Source organism: Dipteris shenzhenensis, chromosome 21, assembly GCF_047967505.1.
Source record: "Dipteris shenzhenensis isolate YYH24624 ecotype China chromosome 21, Dip_SZ_1.0, whole genome shotgun sequence".
Lineage (NCBI taxonomy): Eukaryota > Viridiplantae > Streptophyta > Polypodiopsida > Gleicheniales > Dipteridaceae > Dipteris > Dipteris shenzhenensis.
The window spans coordinates 17,593,107-17,611,712 of record NC_141616.1 but is presented as its reverse complement, the minus strand read 5'-3'; the positions used below and the strand labels follow the sequence as shown (position 1 = coordinate 17,611,712).

Genomic DNA, 18,606 nt, shown 5'->3' with positions numbered 1-18,606 from the left:
TTTACCATCACAATGCTTTTGCTACTTGATTTATCTCGAAGATTAGGTAGAGCAACCATGCCACGATGGAGGCCATCGATCAGAAAGAAAGACTCACCAAGCTATACCTTTGCTTATATAAGAGATGTATTGCCAGTGTAAGCCCATATACTGATGGTGAAATTGGCTTACCACTGATACAAAGCTTTTTATCAGCTTACCTTTGGTATAGGGATGTATATCAGACCCTTCTACCAATGGTGCAAATATATTGCCGGTATAAAGCCCCATAGTGGTAGCATTGAAACCCCTTCTATTTGTATATTTATGTAGACTTACTAGATCGAAAAACCCCTTATGTTGATATGATTTTAGGTGTATCCCCTCGGGTGTGGAATGTGGCTTCATCAGTTTCTGTCCCACGCCTCTCTCTATTTGTGAAAGAGACCTTGTCATAGTTGTTGCAATGGCTCTCAGATCAATTGATGTCAGTGCGGTTGCCTCTTTCAAGAAGGTTTTTAGAATGCAAAGGTCAATGTGGGAACCGCACTCATGATTTCCCTTTCCAAGTCTAATATATGCTCATGAATTCAAGCACATTAACATTTGGACACTTGACCATAATATAATATATTTTGCAAGCCTTGAATAATTATATAGGTAATATCACAGGTACAAGATACTATCCTTGTTGGAATCTCACATAGCTAACGTGGCTCCCAGAAGCAACCTTGTCAATTGTTGGGGCTATCAGCCATCTTGGATGTACAACATAGTTTTATGCAACTCACATGCTATCAAAATCTCACTAAGGCCAAAATAGTCTCTAGAGAAAAATGGCAAGCGACAGTCATTGCCATAACCATAGTGCTACACGTCTTATTAAAAAATTGCACCACATATGTGTGGGGACTGATGCCATCTTTGGAAGTATGTTGAATGTCCCTTCTAGATTTCTGGCACACTTGTAAATACTGTCATAGTGTGTGGCTTGGGAATTTTTGCCAAAAATACCATAGGTTCTTGAAGAAAATTGGCTTCCCAACCCAAAAAAGGTGAAATGGACCAAGTCACACTAGGCCTGATCCATCCATCCCGAGATCATAGACTCCAAGTTAGAAAAACATAATACAAAGCACCATCTTAGGTTATGCTTACACTGTGAGCTCCATACATATACATCGAACCATCAAGTTGCCCAATGTACAAATGCCTCTGCATTCTCTTGAACAAGAAATGTCACATCAACATCAAGCCTTGTGCTAAAGTCCCATACTTGTTGCACGTAAAGATGTCATCAAGGCTAGAATAACTCCTTTTCATAGTTGTGCTGATGGATTGGTACACCATTCATGCCTAGAATAAGAGTGCATGCTTGTAGTCGAAAATGAAGTTAATTGCAAGAGGAGGTAGCACAAGCCTACTCTCCCAATTCGGGACCGCTATGGCAATATCGTTGGTAGGGTGAATGACCCCTATCTTAGAAGCATATCTTCTGTGCACAGTCCTTTGCTAATTTGGATATAACCCACATGCTTGCATAGTACTCATTGTGGATCGGAGTTTGGAAGGACCTTTTACATACATGACTCATGCAAATTTATTGATACCCATACAAACCATGACACCATTGAGCTTTGACTTTGTTCATAAAGCCAACTCTCTCTCTCTCTCTCTCTCTCTCTCTCTCTCTCTCAAAGTCTTCAAAGACATTTTCATGCACATGCGCAGATATTCACAACTCTCCCAAATTTTGTAATAAAAGATGTTTGTCATTAAGATACAAGCCCTGAAAGAAAATCTTTAGTTATAAAAACAATTATTTAAGTTTTACAGTTACCTCTCCCTGTTTTAACTCCTTTAAGAGAGTCATCAGGTAAGGAGTAAATACAAGTGACATCTCTCAGAAGCTCCTCTAATTTACTTCCAAATTTGTCACATTTGTGTATGATAGTCCATCTGGTTATATGATTTGTCTCAAAAGCATCGAATTTTCCACATTTATGTATGATAATATAAGAAATTTGTATGTTGATCAAATATTTTTAATGTGTAGGCTAGTACAATGCAGCCTCTCAAGTGTTCAAGGAGAGAACATGCATAATGTATTTGGAATAATTTTTTTAACTACAATTAGAGATTTCAAAACACATCTAATTGGTGTCTCAATGAATTATTTGACATGATACTTCATTACTTGGGGCTAAAATTCAAAATTTTAAGCTAGAAGTTACAGTCTCTTGCAGACCCATAGCTTGTGGATGCATGTTGTACTTGCTTTTAGCTTTGTCATAGGACTCGTGACCTTCTCGACACTACTTGATGTTCTAAATATTTTTCCCTTGATGTTAGGTAGATGAGCATTTGATGGACTCACCCCATCTTCATAGGTATGTGTGGAATTGCACTTTAACTTTCCCTTTAACCACTTTCCCATAGTCAGACCCTTTGGAGAGCCTTTGGATTGGTCTATTAGGTGGGTACAAAATCTCTTAAAATTTTGTTTCTATGTGTGAAAGTAGTAGCCAAAGATGGCTCATTGTGCTCTATCTCTGCGTCACCATGTGTGTGTCTATACACCTTCTAAGTGAACTACATTCTCTTCTACAATTTGAAACACATGCCCTAGGCTTGCTCGATAGTCTTCTCATTCATGTTGCCAACAAAGGTGCAGTTCATTAGTGAACTTGAGTGTAGATTCACGTCTTTTGAGCTAATTTGATGACCACGCCTATAAATTATCACTATAGTCTACATCCACAAAAAGAAAATGAAGTGTCACCCTGGTCTTAGCTTGACAATCTTCTCATGTTGTGTGCTACCCAACAAAGTTGCAGGCTCTTCAGGAAAGAAAAAACGAAAAAGAAAAAAAAAACATAAACAAAGTTGCAGGCTCACCAGTAACATCTACGCAAGTTCACGCATTCCAAGCTTATCTAATGGCCCAACCTGCATATTATCGATAAAGACTGCATGCAAAGAAAAAACTTGTCAAATTTCAAATGGAGATTTAAGCTTGTATGTAAAAACACATACAAAGCAGTGCCAAAACACATAAAGTGGTCACGCAATGCTAAAACACATGCAAGCATTGAGAAAGCAATCATAACGCACATGCAAAGCAATCACAATGCAGTGGCATGCGACAAAGAAAAAAAAAACTATGATTAAGCAGTCAAATGCAGAGTTAAAGCAACAATTGTGAGCATAAAGTAATCATTTAATAATAATACAGTGACAAAACATTGCCAAAACACATACAAAGCACTACCAAAGCATTGACAAAGTAGTCACAAAGCACATGCAAGTAGTCACAAACAGAAAGCAATGATGAAGCAGTCAAAGCAGTCTCATTAAGCATAAAGTAGTCATGCAATGACAAAGCAGTGCCATAACATAAAGAAATGCCAAGCGTTGATAAATCAATCACAAACCACATGCCAAGCAGTCACAAAGAGGCAAAAAGTAGTCACAATGCAGTGGCATGTCACTAAGTAGTAGAAAGCAATCAAATGTAGAGTTGAAGCAGTCATTGATAATAAAGTAGCCATGCAGTGAAAATGCAATGATAAAGCTGGATCAAAACACATAATAAAGCACTACAAAAGTATTGACAAAGCAGTCCCAAAGCACATGCAAAGCAATTGCAAAGCACATGCAAAGTAGTGACTAAGTAGTCACAATACAGTGGCATGTGACAACACAACTATGTGAAAAGGCGATCAAATGCAAAGTTAAAGCAGCCATTGAGCGTAAAGTAACCAATGCCAAAGCATTGACAAAGTAGTCACAAAGCACATGCAAAGCACTTGTAAAGACAAAGCAATCACAATGCACTAGCACGTGATAGAGGAGATAGAAAGCAATGATAGTCAAAGAAGCCATCGAGCATAAAGTAGTCATGCAGTGGCAAAGCAATGCCATAATGCATACAAAGCATTCCCAAAGCACATGCAAACAACCACAAAGCACATGCAAAGAAGTCACAAAGCACATGCAAAAAAAACACAAAGCATATGTAAAGCAGACACATGTAGGGTCAAAGTAGTCATAAAATAATAACAAAGTAGTTTGATATTTTTTGGTTGTAAAACTTAGGGAACTCATTTCCCAAGCAGTCAATTTCAACAAAGCACATGCAAAGCAAACATATGCAGGGTCAAAGTAGTCATAAAGCAATAACAAAGTAGTTAAACGTTTCTTGGTTGTACTACTTAGGGAATTCATCCTTGAAATGTTAGCTTTATAAATCTTAAATCACTTGCAATAGATTCAAGGTATGGTTGGTGGCTTCTAGTTATTGAAAAATCATGGTCATGCATGGAGATATCAAACTGTCTAGGGGAGAAGAGACCTAATATTTAAGTGAAAACGTGGAGGAGATGGTATGGTAGCCTATAAGGATACCATGAAAAATAAAATTATGCATGTTCATAATGAAGGATATGTCGATCGCATGTATAATCTCAAAATCAAGAAAGGCTAAAGTATTCCTTCATCATGTTCATATCCCTGTGAAGATAAAAGAAATTATCTCGGTTGATTTTTACACATATTAATAGAAACACCTTTGTAAGTCTCTGAATGTATGGTGATTGTTTAAGCACAGTGCCTTCATTTGTTTGCATAAAATGAATGCCCAAATAATAGTGTAAATGTCCCGCATCAGACATCTTAAATGAAGCTTCAAGATCATTCTTGAATTCTCCAATTTTCTCTTCATTTGTGCCTGTAAGCAATATGTCATCCACATATAGGATGGCAATCAACAAATCCTTTTAGACCTTTTAAGGGTACTCTTAGTTGGACTATTTTATAGACCTTGATTGGTAAAAATGTATGAATTTTCTCATACCAAGCCTGCAAGGCTTGCTTTAGCTCATAAAGTGTCTTATGGCGTCTTACATACTTTATGCTCTTTACCAAGCATCGAAAAACCAACAGGTTGACTCCCATATACTTCTTTATACAAGTCCCCATTGAGAAAGCTTATATTTCTATCCAACTGATATACTTTCCAAGCCAATGAAACAACATACCTGACTGTAGTCATCCAATCTATCCCCTTTTGCTGAGAATAGACCTTGGCAACCAACCTTTCCTTGGAGCTGTCAATGATACCATCAAATCTCCTCTTGATCTTCTACACTCACTTTGTCCCAATAGATCTCTTACCTATGGGAAAATCCATTAGTTCTTGTTTACTGCTCTTCAAAATAGAATCCTCATCCCATGCTCATTATCTTGAGCATCCTCAAAACTGCTTGTATTGTATAGTGAACTCATTGAAGTTGAATCAACAAAGTTTGCTCCATCTGTTCTTCTTGAACCAGCCCTTGTTCAATTGGAGAGGGATTGAAAGTCTGCTATCCTGCAGAGTCCGTTAACAACCAACTAGAATTATTCTAGCTCTGTGTCTGGAAGATCAAGGCATCACTCACATTGAGTGAGGCAACCTCATGGTTGGCATCACACTTGGCATCATAGCTGCAAACCCAAAAAAAACCAGTCTTCAATAACAAAGTTTGCCGAGCACTCTCCTTGTTTGAATCTGATGCAATGGAATATGAAACTGTCATTCTTACTTCCTTCATTTTTCTTTGTTTCTCCAACCTGGTTTTGCATTCAATGATGTGTGTAGAGGCTTCTTGCATAATAGCATTTCACTCTTTTTCTTAGGTTGACCTGCATTTTAAAAATTTTTCTTTGATGACCAAGTTGAACCAATCCTGAATGAAGAGTCTTCAAACTGAGGCTTATTTTTGCCTTTAGATGACAAGGCTTGATTATCACACACATTAACAGACATATTTTTCTTTGTCTATGCTTCCTGCAACAATAGTCCCACAAGTTCCTGAAAAATACGCAGAACTATATTACCCCTCATGGACAAATTATAAAAGTATAAAAAGAAAATAGGTCTCTGACAAAGAATACAGAGTTGTAGACATAAGCTCACTATTACGCATAACTTGATCAATGTTCCATAGACGTTCTCTAAGATCTTAAATCTTAGTCAAATAATCTGACATGAGTCACTCTTTAGCAACTTCACATTACCAAGTTGTTCTTTTCAAGAAAGAGACCCTGGCCTCTTTCCTTGCCTAATACATTTTCTCTTAGGTATCCCAAGATTGCTTGGAAGTCTTGGAGGAGGGATGTGAGGTATGATGAACCTCTTAATAGACAAGACAATGAGTGACAAAGCCTAGGTCTCTTTCGCATCCCATCTCCTTTAATTTTGAGTAGGGACAATCAGTGCAACTCGTAAAACTGGCTCCACCTATGCTTTTTGTCTATCATGAGGATTAATTCGTTGCTGACAGTTTGAATTGTTCTACTGTTGTCTATGTCTTGAACTTGGAGCTTGTGAGTTCTTTAATTTTTGAATTAAAGCATTTCCTTCTCCTCTCTAATATTCTTCCATTGCACACACCTTATCCATTTCTATTTTTGTTGTGTGCGGAAACTAGCCAAGGGTCTAGGTTTTTCAAACATGCCCACCCTAAAATGCATCCATACAGCCCAACCGTTAATAAGCTCTCCCTAGTTAAAAAACCTAGGGCCAAGGTGAAACATAGTGAGATGTAGAGTCTCCAATCCATCCAACCACCAGTAACAAATCTCCGGGTTTCTCCCAATATTATGATCTATGAAATCTACAAATATATAACTAGTTGGGCATTGATCGTGTACAACTTATTAGTATTGCCATGTCCATGTGATGAATTGTATTATTGACATTATGATTATTGGGACAGCCTTATGTTAATCTCGATCCCAGCTCTTGTCAATACTAAGCCTTGCAGATGCTACCAACAAATGATCTAATACTAGCCAATATTTATTAATGAAGATATGCATTGACATATCTAGGTCCAAGGGTGTATAAGGGTACATAAAATGGTAGGTCAAGAGTCATAACTGAAGATAAATTTAAATGAAAATTGACTGACCTTAAGGGTCACGAATGAAGGGGTGTCCCTCTTCATGTATGAGTGTTCATTATTGCATTCATTCGTAACTTCTTTCAACGTAGAGACAAATTCTCGCACGAGGACACTCCTCCATTAGAGGGCCAATACTATGTCAAATTATGCATCATTGCACACATGAGCATGCATTGAACAATTTCCAATTCATAACACCCTAGAAGGAGATGCCCGTACCGGTGGTGAATATCTGATTGTGACAACATACACTTCTTTAACATAAGAACATGTAAGGGCCTCGGACCTCCCACTGAGACTACACTCTAACTCATGGGGAGGAAGAGGGTAGCGAATAGGGCCTTCCTACTACTCAAGGCCTATGTGGTGATAACTAAACGAGTGGACTTCACTCAAGGTTTGGAGGGTGACTAATCCAAAGCAAGGTGGTGGTGGCCTCACTTGCACAGTATACACATTTCATATACACATACACATACACATACACATACACATACACATACACATACACATATGCATATGCATATACTGCTGGGCTGTACGGAGAGGCTGACAGGCGCTGGAACTGCGTTGTACGGAAGGACTGACGAAAGGCGTTTGTACACACAGGAAAAAAGAATCATAAAATGATTGCTACAGAGATCGTTTGAAAAAGATAAAGGATGAAAAAAGAGGATCACCAAAGACTCTATGATTTCTGTCCATCCATAAAGTCCATAGTGCCCGGTAGCGTACCCATATAAAAAATAAATCAAAACCCTATCTCAGTGGATGAAAACCAAACAACCAGAAAAGCCTGCCAAAAGTAGCAGTAGGAAATCTCGCTCGAAGCCTCTATCGGATGAGAGCGATGAAGGTGCAAGTATGTGGACAGAACCAAAAAATGTGTAGCGTGCACACACACACACACACACACACACACACACACACACACACACACACACAGAGGCAGATGGGCTGGGCTGGTCCCAAGAAGAGGCACCTGATAGGATCTTAAATATACCAATGTACGTCAGGGAAGATCTGCCATAGATAGGGTTGGCCCAGTCTATGGGCTGGTCATCCAGCTCAGTCTGCTGGTGTATATATATATATATATGCAGACGGGGGCTGGGGCTGGTCCCAGCAAGAGGTGCCTGACAGCCTCAAGCCACAAGGACTTGTTCCCATAGACTCAAGTGGCAGTATGTTACCAGTATGTATTTTTTTTGGACGTTATGACCTGGCAAATCTAGAGGGGGTCTTCTAGTGTTCTGCTGTAGCTGTTGTATGATGAGCTACTGGAGATCCAGATGGGTTAGCAGATTGCCAGTGCGAGAATCCAGACACAATTGATTGATCCTTGTGAGCTGTTATATGGCCGACGTTATTGGAGCACTGAAGTTCATCGATCTGGCGACAGTGTCCTAGTTTGAACTTGCGAGGGGGCTATCTAATTCTGAGATACAGGTGCCCATGCAGGGAGCCCTTTATAGAGGGTAGAGAGGGGTCGGTCCCCTAACAGGTGAGTCGGCCAGGGAGAGCAGCTGAGTCAGCTCTCATATGGCTATATATGTAAACCGACTAGGGGGGAGCAAGGGCTATATAAAGGCCCCTCTCCTCCCCTTGTTTTTTATCTCTCGGTGGAGGTTGTTGAGCAGTTGTACCCAGCTCCTTGAGCAACCTGTTGTGTAGAGGTTTTTCCCCAATTGTAGAGGGGTTTTTGCCAAAGATCACTTGCATTTCTCCCCTGTTCCTTTCTCTCTCTCAGTGTGGTGTGTGTGAGGTTTTCTCTCTCTCTCTCTCTCTCTCTCTCTCTCTCTCTCTCTTTCTGCTCATTTCTGCTGCACTTCTCACAAGTCCGTGCCCTAGGAGGCCTATCAGATTGGGTTGAGAGCATGATCGGAGTGAAGCAGGGATGCCCCCTTTCACTGACTCTTTCCAGGCAGCCACTCAAGTCTCCTAGATGAGGGTGACATTGCTTCATTTCAATGCTTGAGAACTCCAGTATTAGAACATTGCGTTTGCATTATTGTTAGTCTTGGCCGAGCTAGAAGGAATGAAGCACATGACTTGATCTACAAAATGCATCTTGAATTTTAAGTAAAGGTGTGAACGGCTTTGCTTTGCGCCTATAAAATACCTGGAGATGTAGTGCAAGGTGAACATGCTAAAAAGCACTCTTTTGAATTGGATCCGGAGAGTGCTGCAACAATCATATTGCTTTCAAACATGTAGACTATAGATGAAGGCGGGATGCTGTAGAAAACCTTAAAGAAACAATGTTAAAGAGTGGGGTCTAAAGGCTGCAGCTGGCAGAACATGGATTTTATGTTTTGTCACTAGGTGCATAAACAGAGACAATGTAAGCGAATTGGACAGCGTGATTGTTATGCTCTAGCCGAGATAACATGACCTCGGATAGATCGGTGGGCATTTTCTCTTAGATGGCCAACTTTTGTAATAATTAATGTGCGTAATTAAATGGTCGAGAGAAGTAACTGCCAAGGTCCAAGGTGAGGGCGTAATGGCATTGACTAGATAGTTCTAATAGGGCTTGGGTCTAGGTGCATCTAATATGTGAATTGTCAAGGGGCAATTGTTTTGAAAGGGAACTCCAAGAGAGGGGTGAAAAAGGATGCATCTAAGTAAGGGCCTAGAATGAAGACATGTGGCCAGGAACTATCTAGGGAATTGGGGTCTCAAGGATAAGGATGTGGGATAATCTAGTTGAATTACGAAATAAGTCGAATCCTTCCTTGAGAGCTGGCTGGGAGGAAAAAACCAGAAGCCATCGCCCGTGACAAATATCAGCGATATTAGAGACTTATGGTATGAGCAGAAGAGATAACGGGAAGGTCGATAACACTTGGTATCAGAGCGCAAGGAATAGGAAGCGTTCGTGAGTTTTGAAGAGGGAAGCTACGGACGAACAGTAGAAGTTTAGTGGGAAGGTACGTCATCGAATATAGCAGTTGGAACTTCTCATACGGTGGCTGGATCTAGAGGGTCGCCGTGACGTTGAGAAGAGCCGTCGCTGACGAGTCGCCTATCGACGTGGTCTACGAAAGACTTTATACTTAGGCCAGCGCAATTACTTCGACGAGGAGCGAAGAAAAATTAATTGAATGGAACGTGAAGCGACGGCTTATACAGCGCAATATTTTGGTCGTGATAAAAAAGGAAGCAAGTGCGGCAGGTTATGACGTATTTCCCCTTTCAAGAGCCGACGGGCTGACCTGACGGAATACGAAACTAAGATCAGTTCCTTTATGCAACTTGGAACATGAACGGTGTGCAGGAGCAGCAGTAGCTCGTGAACGGTGTGCAAGCAGTGGGATTCGAAAAGCCCAGGGAGCAATTTTTTCCGTTCGCTGCAGTTTGTCGTTTTTCGCAGAAAAAAAAGAAAACCAGAAAAGGAAGCAGTATATATTTTCCTTTATATTTATATTAAAAAAAAAAAAAAAAAACCCCCTCTAATGAAATGGAACCAGAAGGGCAGAGTTCAAGGGTGAATCCTAGTGAGTCTAGAGCTCAATCTACACAACAGATGTCACATCACGCAACACCTACATTGATTGGTAGGATCTCAATATTAGAGGATGCTTTACAGCAGATTATGAACCAGCAGCTTCAGGTGAATGCTGGTCAAAATGAGATTAGGGAGATGGTGCAAGCCTTGTCGGCTAGACCGTCTAGGATTGACAAGGGCAAAGCTCCAGCAGAGCCAGAGCCCAGTGTACATTCCTTAGAGCGCGCTAGGGTCAAAGTGCCCAATATTGCTAATTATAGACCGGAGAAGTACGCTGGTCGGATGACCGAGCGCAGCTCTGATGTGATCGAGGTTTGGTTGCACAAGTGGGAAGAAGCCTTCGCCATTTGTGAGATTAAATCCGATCTAAAGAAAATCCGCGAGGCCACACACTTGTTTATTGAGGCAGCGGATAGATGGTGGATAAAGCAACAGAAGGATCAGGTTGCTCCAACCACCTGGGAAGGGTTCAAAGCTGAATTCAAGAAACACTTTCTCCCACCTGATGAAGAATCCCGAGCTTGGGATGCTTATAGGAATCTTCGTCAGCGGAGCTTGTCAGTGGCAGAGTACACTGACAAATTTAGGGAATGTGTTATGAAAATAACAGACCCTCTCCCTATGTCGGTTCAGTTAAAAGACTATATCTATGGACTGAACGACAAAATAAAAATGGAAGTTCGGGCTAAATATGTGACTACACTAGATGAATCTATAGCAGTAGCCCTGAACTATGAGGATGCCAGAGGCAGGTCTGGTGGATTTGTGCAGGCAGGGACTCAGTATGAGCACCCGAGGAAAGGGGGATTTCAGAGGAAATGGGTTTCAAAGACAAGTGTCTCGCAGCCAAGTGGCCAAACCAAGCAGGTGAAGCCGGTTGAGGGACCAACAAAAACAAGTACCACCGTTGGGGTGAAAAGGAAAATAACTCCAATGGCAGCCCGGGCTTGGTCAAAGTCCTCATTGACCCCTGAACAAAAAGAGAAAGCTAGGAAAGAAGGATTGTGCTTCGGCTGCCTTCAGCGACATCAGTGGAAGGATTGTCCACTGAACAAAGATCGTCGCACGGCTAGTATGATAATATCTGAATGCGACGTGGAAATGCAGGAGAGTCCCAGTGCGGAACATATGCAGATGCAACTGGCGGGACCTTCTCAGAGGTTAGTACCTTGTTTATTATGTGTATCTGTTGCTAAGTTAGTGACGAGTGCACCTGATAACATCCTATCTAAGCCCGCAGCAACGGGGTATACAGCCTTCAATGATACGGAGTTAATCAAGATGAAAGGGCAAGTGGCCAGTCATGATGTCATTGTGTTGTTTGACTCAGCGTCAACTCACAATGTGATTAACTCCAAGCTCGTGAAGAGGCTGAAATTAAAGACAAGTCCATCGGACTATGCGTATACAGTCAGGATGGCAGATGGAAGTTCAACTGAAGTATGGGACCAAAGGGTTACCCAGTTGGAGCTTCGGATTCAGGACTATGCTGAGAAGCTTGATTTTGAAATGACCAAGCTTGCTCATGCAGATATAGCCCTGGGAATGGCGTGGCATTCTAGAAAGAATCCAGCCATTGATTGGAAAAAGCACGTATATCAATTCAAGATGAATGATGTGCTTTATGTCTTGCGAGGTGAAAAAGATATACCTCAGGGACCGTTGGTTTCCGTGATGGAAATCAGAAAGGCTCAGGTAGAGTTTTTATACCTTTGCACAGCATCGGTAGAGTCAGCGGATCAGTCTTCGGCTAGCACTGATGTTACGCAAAGTGGTGAGATGGCCAAGTTGGCTAATCTTATAACAGAGGAGTTCTCTGAGTGTTTTAGGGATGAACTACCTTATGGGTTACCTCCAGAGCGGAAAGTTCAGCATAAGATTGAACTGATCCCGGGGGCAGAACCTGTAAATAGACCTCCCTATAGAATGAGTTTCACGGAAGAAGCGGAGGTGCGTAGACAACTGGAAGAATACCTCAAGTTGGGGCAGATTCAACCAAGTTTCTCACCTTTTGCTTCACCAGTGATATTAAAGAGGAAAAAGGATGATACGTTTCGCCTCTGTATAGATTACAGAGCATTGAATAATATCACTGTTAAGCACAGGTATCCGATGGCTCGGATTGATGATTTGCTAGATGCATTACATGGAGCCGTGATTTTCAGCAAGATAGATCTTAAGTGCGGCTATCATCAGATCCGGATTAGAGCCGAGGATGTGCATAAAACCGCTTTTAGAAGCAGGTTTGGTCATTATGAGTTTTTGGTAATGCCCTTCGGACTTACCAATGCTCCAGCGACCTTCGTCATGCTTATGAACGATTTACTACGTCCGTATATCGGAAAGTTCGTAGTACATTTTATTGACGATATCCTGATATTCAGTAAAAGTATTACTGAGCATCGTGAACACTTAAGGATAGTGTTCAGTACTTTGAGGAAAGCCAGTCTTTACGTGAATAAAAAGAAAACTATACTATGTATGGTTAGGCTTGAGTACTTAGGGTTCATAATTACTCCACAGGGGGTAGAAATGGATCCGAAGAAAGTGGCTGCGATACTAACTTGGCCAATCCCTCAGAGTCTGACCGCGTTGCGATCATTCTTGGGATTTGTCCAGTTTTATAGAAGGCATATCAAAGGATATTCCGAAATAGTATCGCCATTGACTGATCTGACCTCAGATAAAGTACCTTTTATTTGGGGACAGAATCAACAAGAAAGTTTTAACACCATAAAACAAGCTGTGGTCTCAGGACCGGTGTTAAAAATAGTTGATCCCCAGAAACCGTTGTTCCTAGAAACCGATGCAAGTGGCATTGCGGTAGGAGCAGTCCTCCTTCAAGAGGGAAGGCCAGTAGCCTTTGAAAGCAAGAAGCTTTCTCCCTCTCAAAGGAATTGGCCAACTCATGAATTGGAGTTGTATGCAGTTATCCATGCTTTGAAAACATGGAGGCATTATCTGTATGGTTCAGAGTTTTATGTGGATGTAGATCATGATACTCTGAAACATTTTTGTAAACAACCTGACTTGAGGGGCCGCCAAGCTAGGTGGGCAGAGCTCATGCAGGAGTTTAATCTAACGATTCGGTACCGAAGAGGAAAAGACAATAAGATAGCTGATGCGTTATCTCGCATTATGCACAACCTGAGTTTCACGGTATTAGAGAGTGCTCTAATGACCGAGATAAAAGAAACTCAGAAGGTGGACGAGTTTGTCCAGAGCTTATGGCCTAAGGCTCATGTGTTAAAACCCGGGGAAAATGAAAAGGATGACCTGGCATCCAGAAAGGGCCAAACTTATGCAAGATATACCATAAGGGATGGTATGCTAGTTAGAAATGGCAAGGTTGTAGTACCTGGTCAGAATGATCTCAGGCAGAGAGTCATTCGACAATGCCATGATAGCCCGTGTGCGGGACATCCAGGGGTCGAGAAGACATATGATCTCGTGAAGCGAGATTTCTTTTGGCCAAAGATGAAAAAGCATATTCATGAATATGTGACACGGTGTTTCTCGTGTCAGGTAAGTAAGGCCGAGCGGGTGAAGCCACCCGGACTTTTACAGCCCTTGGAAATACCACTAAGCAAGTGGGAGAGCATTTCCATGGATTTTATTGTAGGATTACCTGCAACACAAGGAGGGTATAATTCTATCCTTGTGGTGGTTGATCGTCTAACCAAGATGGCTCACTTCATTCCGACTAGAGAGTCTGTTAGTGCCCCGCAAGTAGCGGAGTTGTTTATTAGACATATATTTCGTCTGCATGGATTGCCTAGATCCATAGTGTCAGACAGAGATGTCAGGTTTACCGGTCACTTTTGGACAGCGGTATTCGAGACACTAAGGACTGAGTTGGGAATGAGTAGTGGGGATCATCCTGAGACGGATGGTCAGACGGAGAGAGTCAACCAGACTTTAGAGGATATGCTGAGAGCATATGTGTCATTGAGGCAACATACATGGGACAAGTGGTTGCCATTGTTGGAGTTTGCCTACAATGATCGAAAACATTCATCTACTGGGTTCAGTCCGTTTGAGCTGAACTATGGTTATAGGCCAGCCAATCCGACTATAGTTGGAGTACCTCAGAAAGTGCCTAGTGCCGCGAACTTTGTAGTTCAGATGCGGGAGATGCTAGCACTTGCGAGAGCTAACATCCGCCAGGCTATGGATAGAGCCAAGGTGTATGCGGATGAAAATCGGTCTATAAGAGTATTTGAAGAAGGAGAAAAAGTTTTTCTCAGAATTCCTTCGCACTCGAAGTCGTTGACTTCAGGAGAGTGTGCTAAGTTATCACCTCGATACTGTGGGCCGTGGTTAATTCTGAAGAGAATAGGCAGTGTAGCCTATAAATTAGAATTGCCACAGGGGTGTAAGGTGCACCCGGTTTTTCATGTTTCGCGTTTAAAGAAATTTTTACATACAGGTGACTCACTAATCGAAGGTGTGGTTTTGTTTCAGGAGATAGAGGATATTGCAAGGCGCAAACCAACAAGAATCCTGGATCGAGGAACAATGCAAATACGAAATCGAAAGATACCCACGGTGTTGGTTGCATGGCATGGTCAGCCTCTATCGGAAGCTACTTGGGAATCCGTGTACCAGTTACGGAGAGCATTCCCAGATTTCATCATCGAGGACGCTGATGCTTGAAGAGGGAAGGAATGTTATGCTCTAGCCGAGATAACATGACCTCGGATAGATCGGTGGGCATTTTCTCTTAGATGGCCAACTTTTGTAATAATTAATGTGCGTAATTAAATGGTCGAGAGAAGTAACTGCCAAGGTCCAAGGTGAGGGCGTAATGGCATTGACTAGATAGTTCTAATAGGGCTTGGGTCTAGGTGCATCTAATATGTGAATTGTCAAGGGGCAATTGTTTTGAAAGGGAACTCCAAGAGAGGGGTGAAAAAGGATGCATCTAAGTAAGGGCCTAGAATGAAGACATGTGGCCAGGAACTATCTAGGGAATTGGGGTCTCAAGGATAAGGATGTGGGATAATCTAGTTGAATTACGAAATAAGTCGAATCCTTCCTTGAGAGCTGGCTGGGAGGAAAAAACCAGAAGCCATCGCCCGTGACAAATATCAGCGATATTAGAGACTTATGGTATGAGCAGAAGAGATAACGGGAAGGTCGATAACAGTGATAAGGCAAGGGACAGTGGTTTTGTCCACAACGTCAAAACTTGTACCATGATAACACAAGGGTAGGGGCAACCTAACAAAGGCTTAGTGGTTATAGTGAGAAGCTGGACTTGCATTTGGGCTAATTAGGACTCCTCTTAGAAGATGAGATCGTGAAAAATTCTATGAGCTCACTTATACAGCTATACCTTATTAAAGCATGAGCCAAATTTTTACCACTATAAGAATGGATTGTGTTCCACTGAATATGATAACTAAGAATTGAGTGAACCGTGATACAACAAACACAACAGCTTAGTGTTCTGAGTATGACATCTAGAGAGTTTAGAGTTCACTGCATGCTGCTAATCTAAATGTGGTTTCACAGTCATTCCCTTCCATGGATTTTTTTTGACCTCCTGTAAAATAACATACTTGTGGGGTATGAGTGATCAAAGACTGAAAGATAACTCATATTCAAAGTAGAAAACATGATGTATTGTCTTTGTTTACACACCAACTGATTAAATGTAGGAACCATGTTTTCCAGTTGCAGCCTTGTTAATTTCTTTAAACCCCACGTTCTAACATCGTTACTCTGAGTTTTTCTACAGCATCCCACCTTCCATCTACACTGTACATATTTGAAAGCAATATGACTGCTGCAGCATTTTCTGGATCCAATTGAAATAGGTGCTTTGCCGCACGTTCACCTTGCATTACATCTCCATGTATTTTGCAAGCATGGAGCAACGATGTCCACATCTTCACATCAGGTTCAAGCCGCATTTTGTGGATCATGTCCTGTGCTTCGTTTAACCTCCCAGCTCGCCCAAGAAGATCGATCATGCAGCTGTAATGTTCTAATACTGGAGTGATATGATATTTCTCAAGCATTGAAACAAAGCAATCATGGCCCTCGTCCACAAGGCCTGAGTGACTGCAAGCGCAAAGGAGGCCAACAAACGTGACTTCATTGGGCTTCACACCTTCTCTCTCCATTTGTTTAAAAAAATGAAGAGCCTCCTTGCCATCCCCGTGTTGACAGTATGCTGCCATCATGGCATTCCACGAACACACATTTCGGTCGTGCATAGTATCAAATATTGAACGAGCATCTTCTAAAGCACTGCATTTTCCATATGCACTCACTAGAGCACTTCCTACAACCAAATCTGAATCAAATCCATTACCAATAATACAAGCATGGATAGCCTTACCCTCTGCCAGGGCTGCAGGGCTTGTGCAAGCACTCAACAAACTTGTAAAAGTAATCTGGGTTGGCTTGACACCTTGCTGCTGCATTCTTTGAAAGAGTTGAAGGGACTCCTTAGTACGCTCATGCTGAGAGTATGCTGTAATCATGGCATTCCAAGAGACAACAGTGCGCTCGTGTGTCTCATCAAACAGAGAGCGTGCATCCTCTAGCGCCCCACATCTGCCATACATATTGATAAGGGCATTCCTTAAGGTTACATCGTCTTCAAATCCACAGTCAGCAATTTGTGTGTGGATAGCCTTACCATCTTCTAGCGCTGGTACGTTAGCACATGCTCCAATTACGCTTATGAAAGTGATTTTGTCCTGACTAATGCCATGCTTCTGCATTTTTTTATAGAGATCAAGGGCTTTCTTGCCTTGCCCGTGCTGAGAGTAAGCCTCAATCATCGCAGTCCAGGAGACGACATCGTGTTGAAGCATTTTGTGAAATACAGCCCCAGCGTCCTGGACTGCCCCGCATCTGCAATACATGCTAATGAGGGCATTGCTTATAACAATATCTGATTGTAAACCCCTGCAAATTATGTGCGACTGGATCAATTTGCCCTCTGGTACAGCTTCTGGTGTACAAAAGGCACGTAATATGCTCATGAATGTAACCCTGTTCGGTTCCATGCGCTGCTCTTTCATTTCTGAAAACAGCGCAAGAGCTTCCTTCCAATGTCCGTGCTGAGAATAGGCAGTGATCATAGCATTCCAGGAAACAACATTCCGTTCCTGCATATTATCAAAAACCAAGCGTGCGTCTTCCAATGCGTGGCACTTTGCATACATATTGACGACATGATTCCAAATATAGAGGTCACAGGCAAAACTGACAGAGGCAATGTGGGCATGAAGGCGTTTTGCGAAAGGCAAAGAGAGATGGGTTTGTAAGAGAGAAGCAATGCGCTGACGATCAAGGCGATGGAAGTCAAGGTCGCTAAAGAGATTGGACGAGTGATTCGTGAGCTGTGGAGATGGGGAAGAGGACCCAAGAGGGTGAGGAGGTGCGGAAGGCGATGGAGAATTGCCATAGCTCAAATGAAAGTGGTGCAGGGCTGGGGAGGGGGAGAGAGAGAGGGAAGGGCTCAAGCAGGTGGGAGAAGAAGATGAGAAAAATTGGAGTTTGGAGTTTGGAGCTAAAATTGCACAAGGACAACAACAAGACATGGAGCTGCATAGAAAGAAGACGACCTTGCTTTTTTGCCTTAACGACCACATAGTCCCTTGGGACCTAACAACAACTCACATAGTCCCTTGGGACCAAACACAACTCAGTACAACCCGATGTCCCTTGTCTTTCGAGGGGGTGCTTGTTATATACTTTGATTTCTCTTCTATAGGAGTAAATGCCTGAAGCTCCATGTGAGATGGCTAGGAGACATGTACATTCTTGAAGCAGCTCTCTACGAAAAAGCAGTCCTTACATGTGTGTACCTTGGCCATACCAGTGCCAAGCATTCTTCTGTTTCAATGAGTGAGTGAGAGAGAGAGAGAGAGAGAGAGAGAGAGAGAGAGAGAGATGCACACATGTTTCGCTCTGAGCATGTGTGCACAAGTGTTTTTCTCAGAGCATGTGTAAACAAGTGTTTTGCTTAGGACGGGTACACACTGCTTGGTGCTCGCCCACACAAGAGAAGCGACAAGCATTGTGTGATTACACATTAAGTGTATACCACATTAAAAAAAAGGAGTAATAATGACAAGCAAGCATGATGGCCTGCTTCCTATTCACGGGTGCAGGGTCCAAATCCCTTTGTTAGCCCAACGCATG

General features: G+C 42.1%; 1 pseudogene; it reads right to left on the bottom strand.

Annotated features, from left to right (window-relative positions):
- Positions 1-16,068: 16,068 nt before the first annotated feature.
- Positions 16,069-18,025, bottom strand: LOC147888570 (pentatricopeptide repeat-containing protein At1g11290, chloroplastic pseudogene; annotated as a pseudogene).
- Between the last annotated feature and the right edge of the window lie 581 nt (positions 18,026-18,606).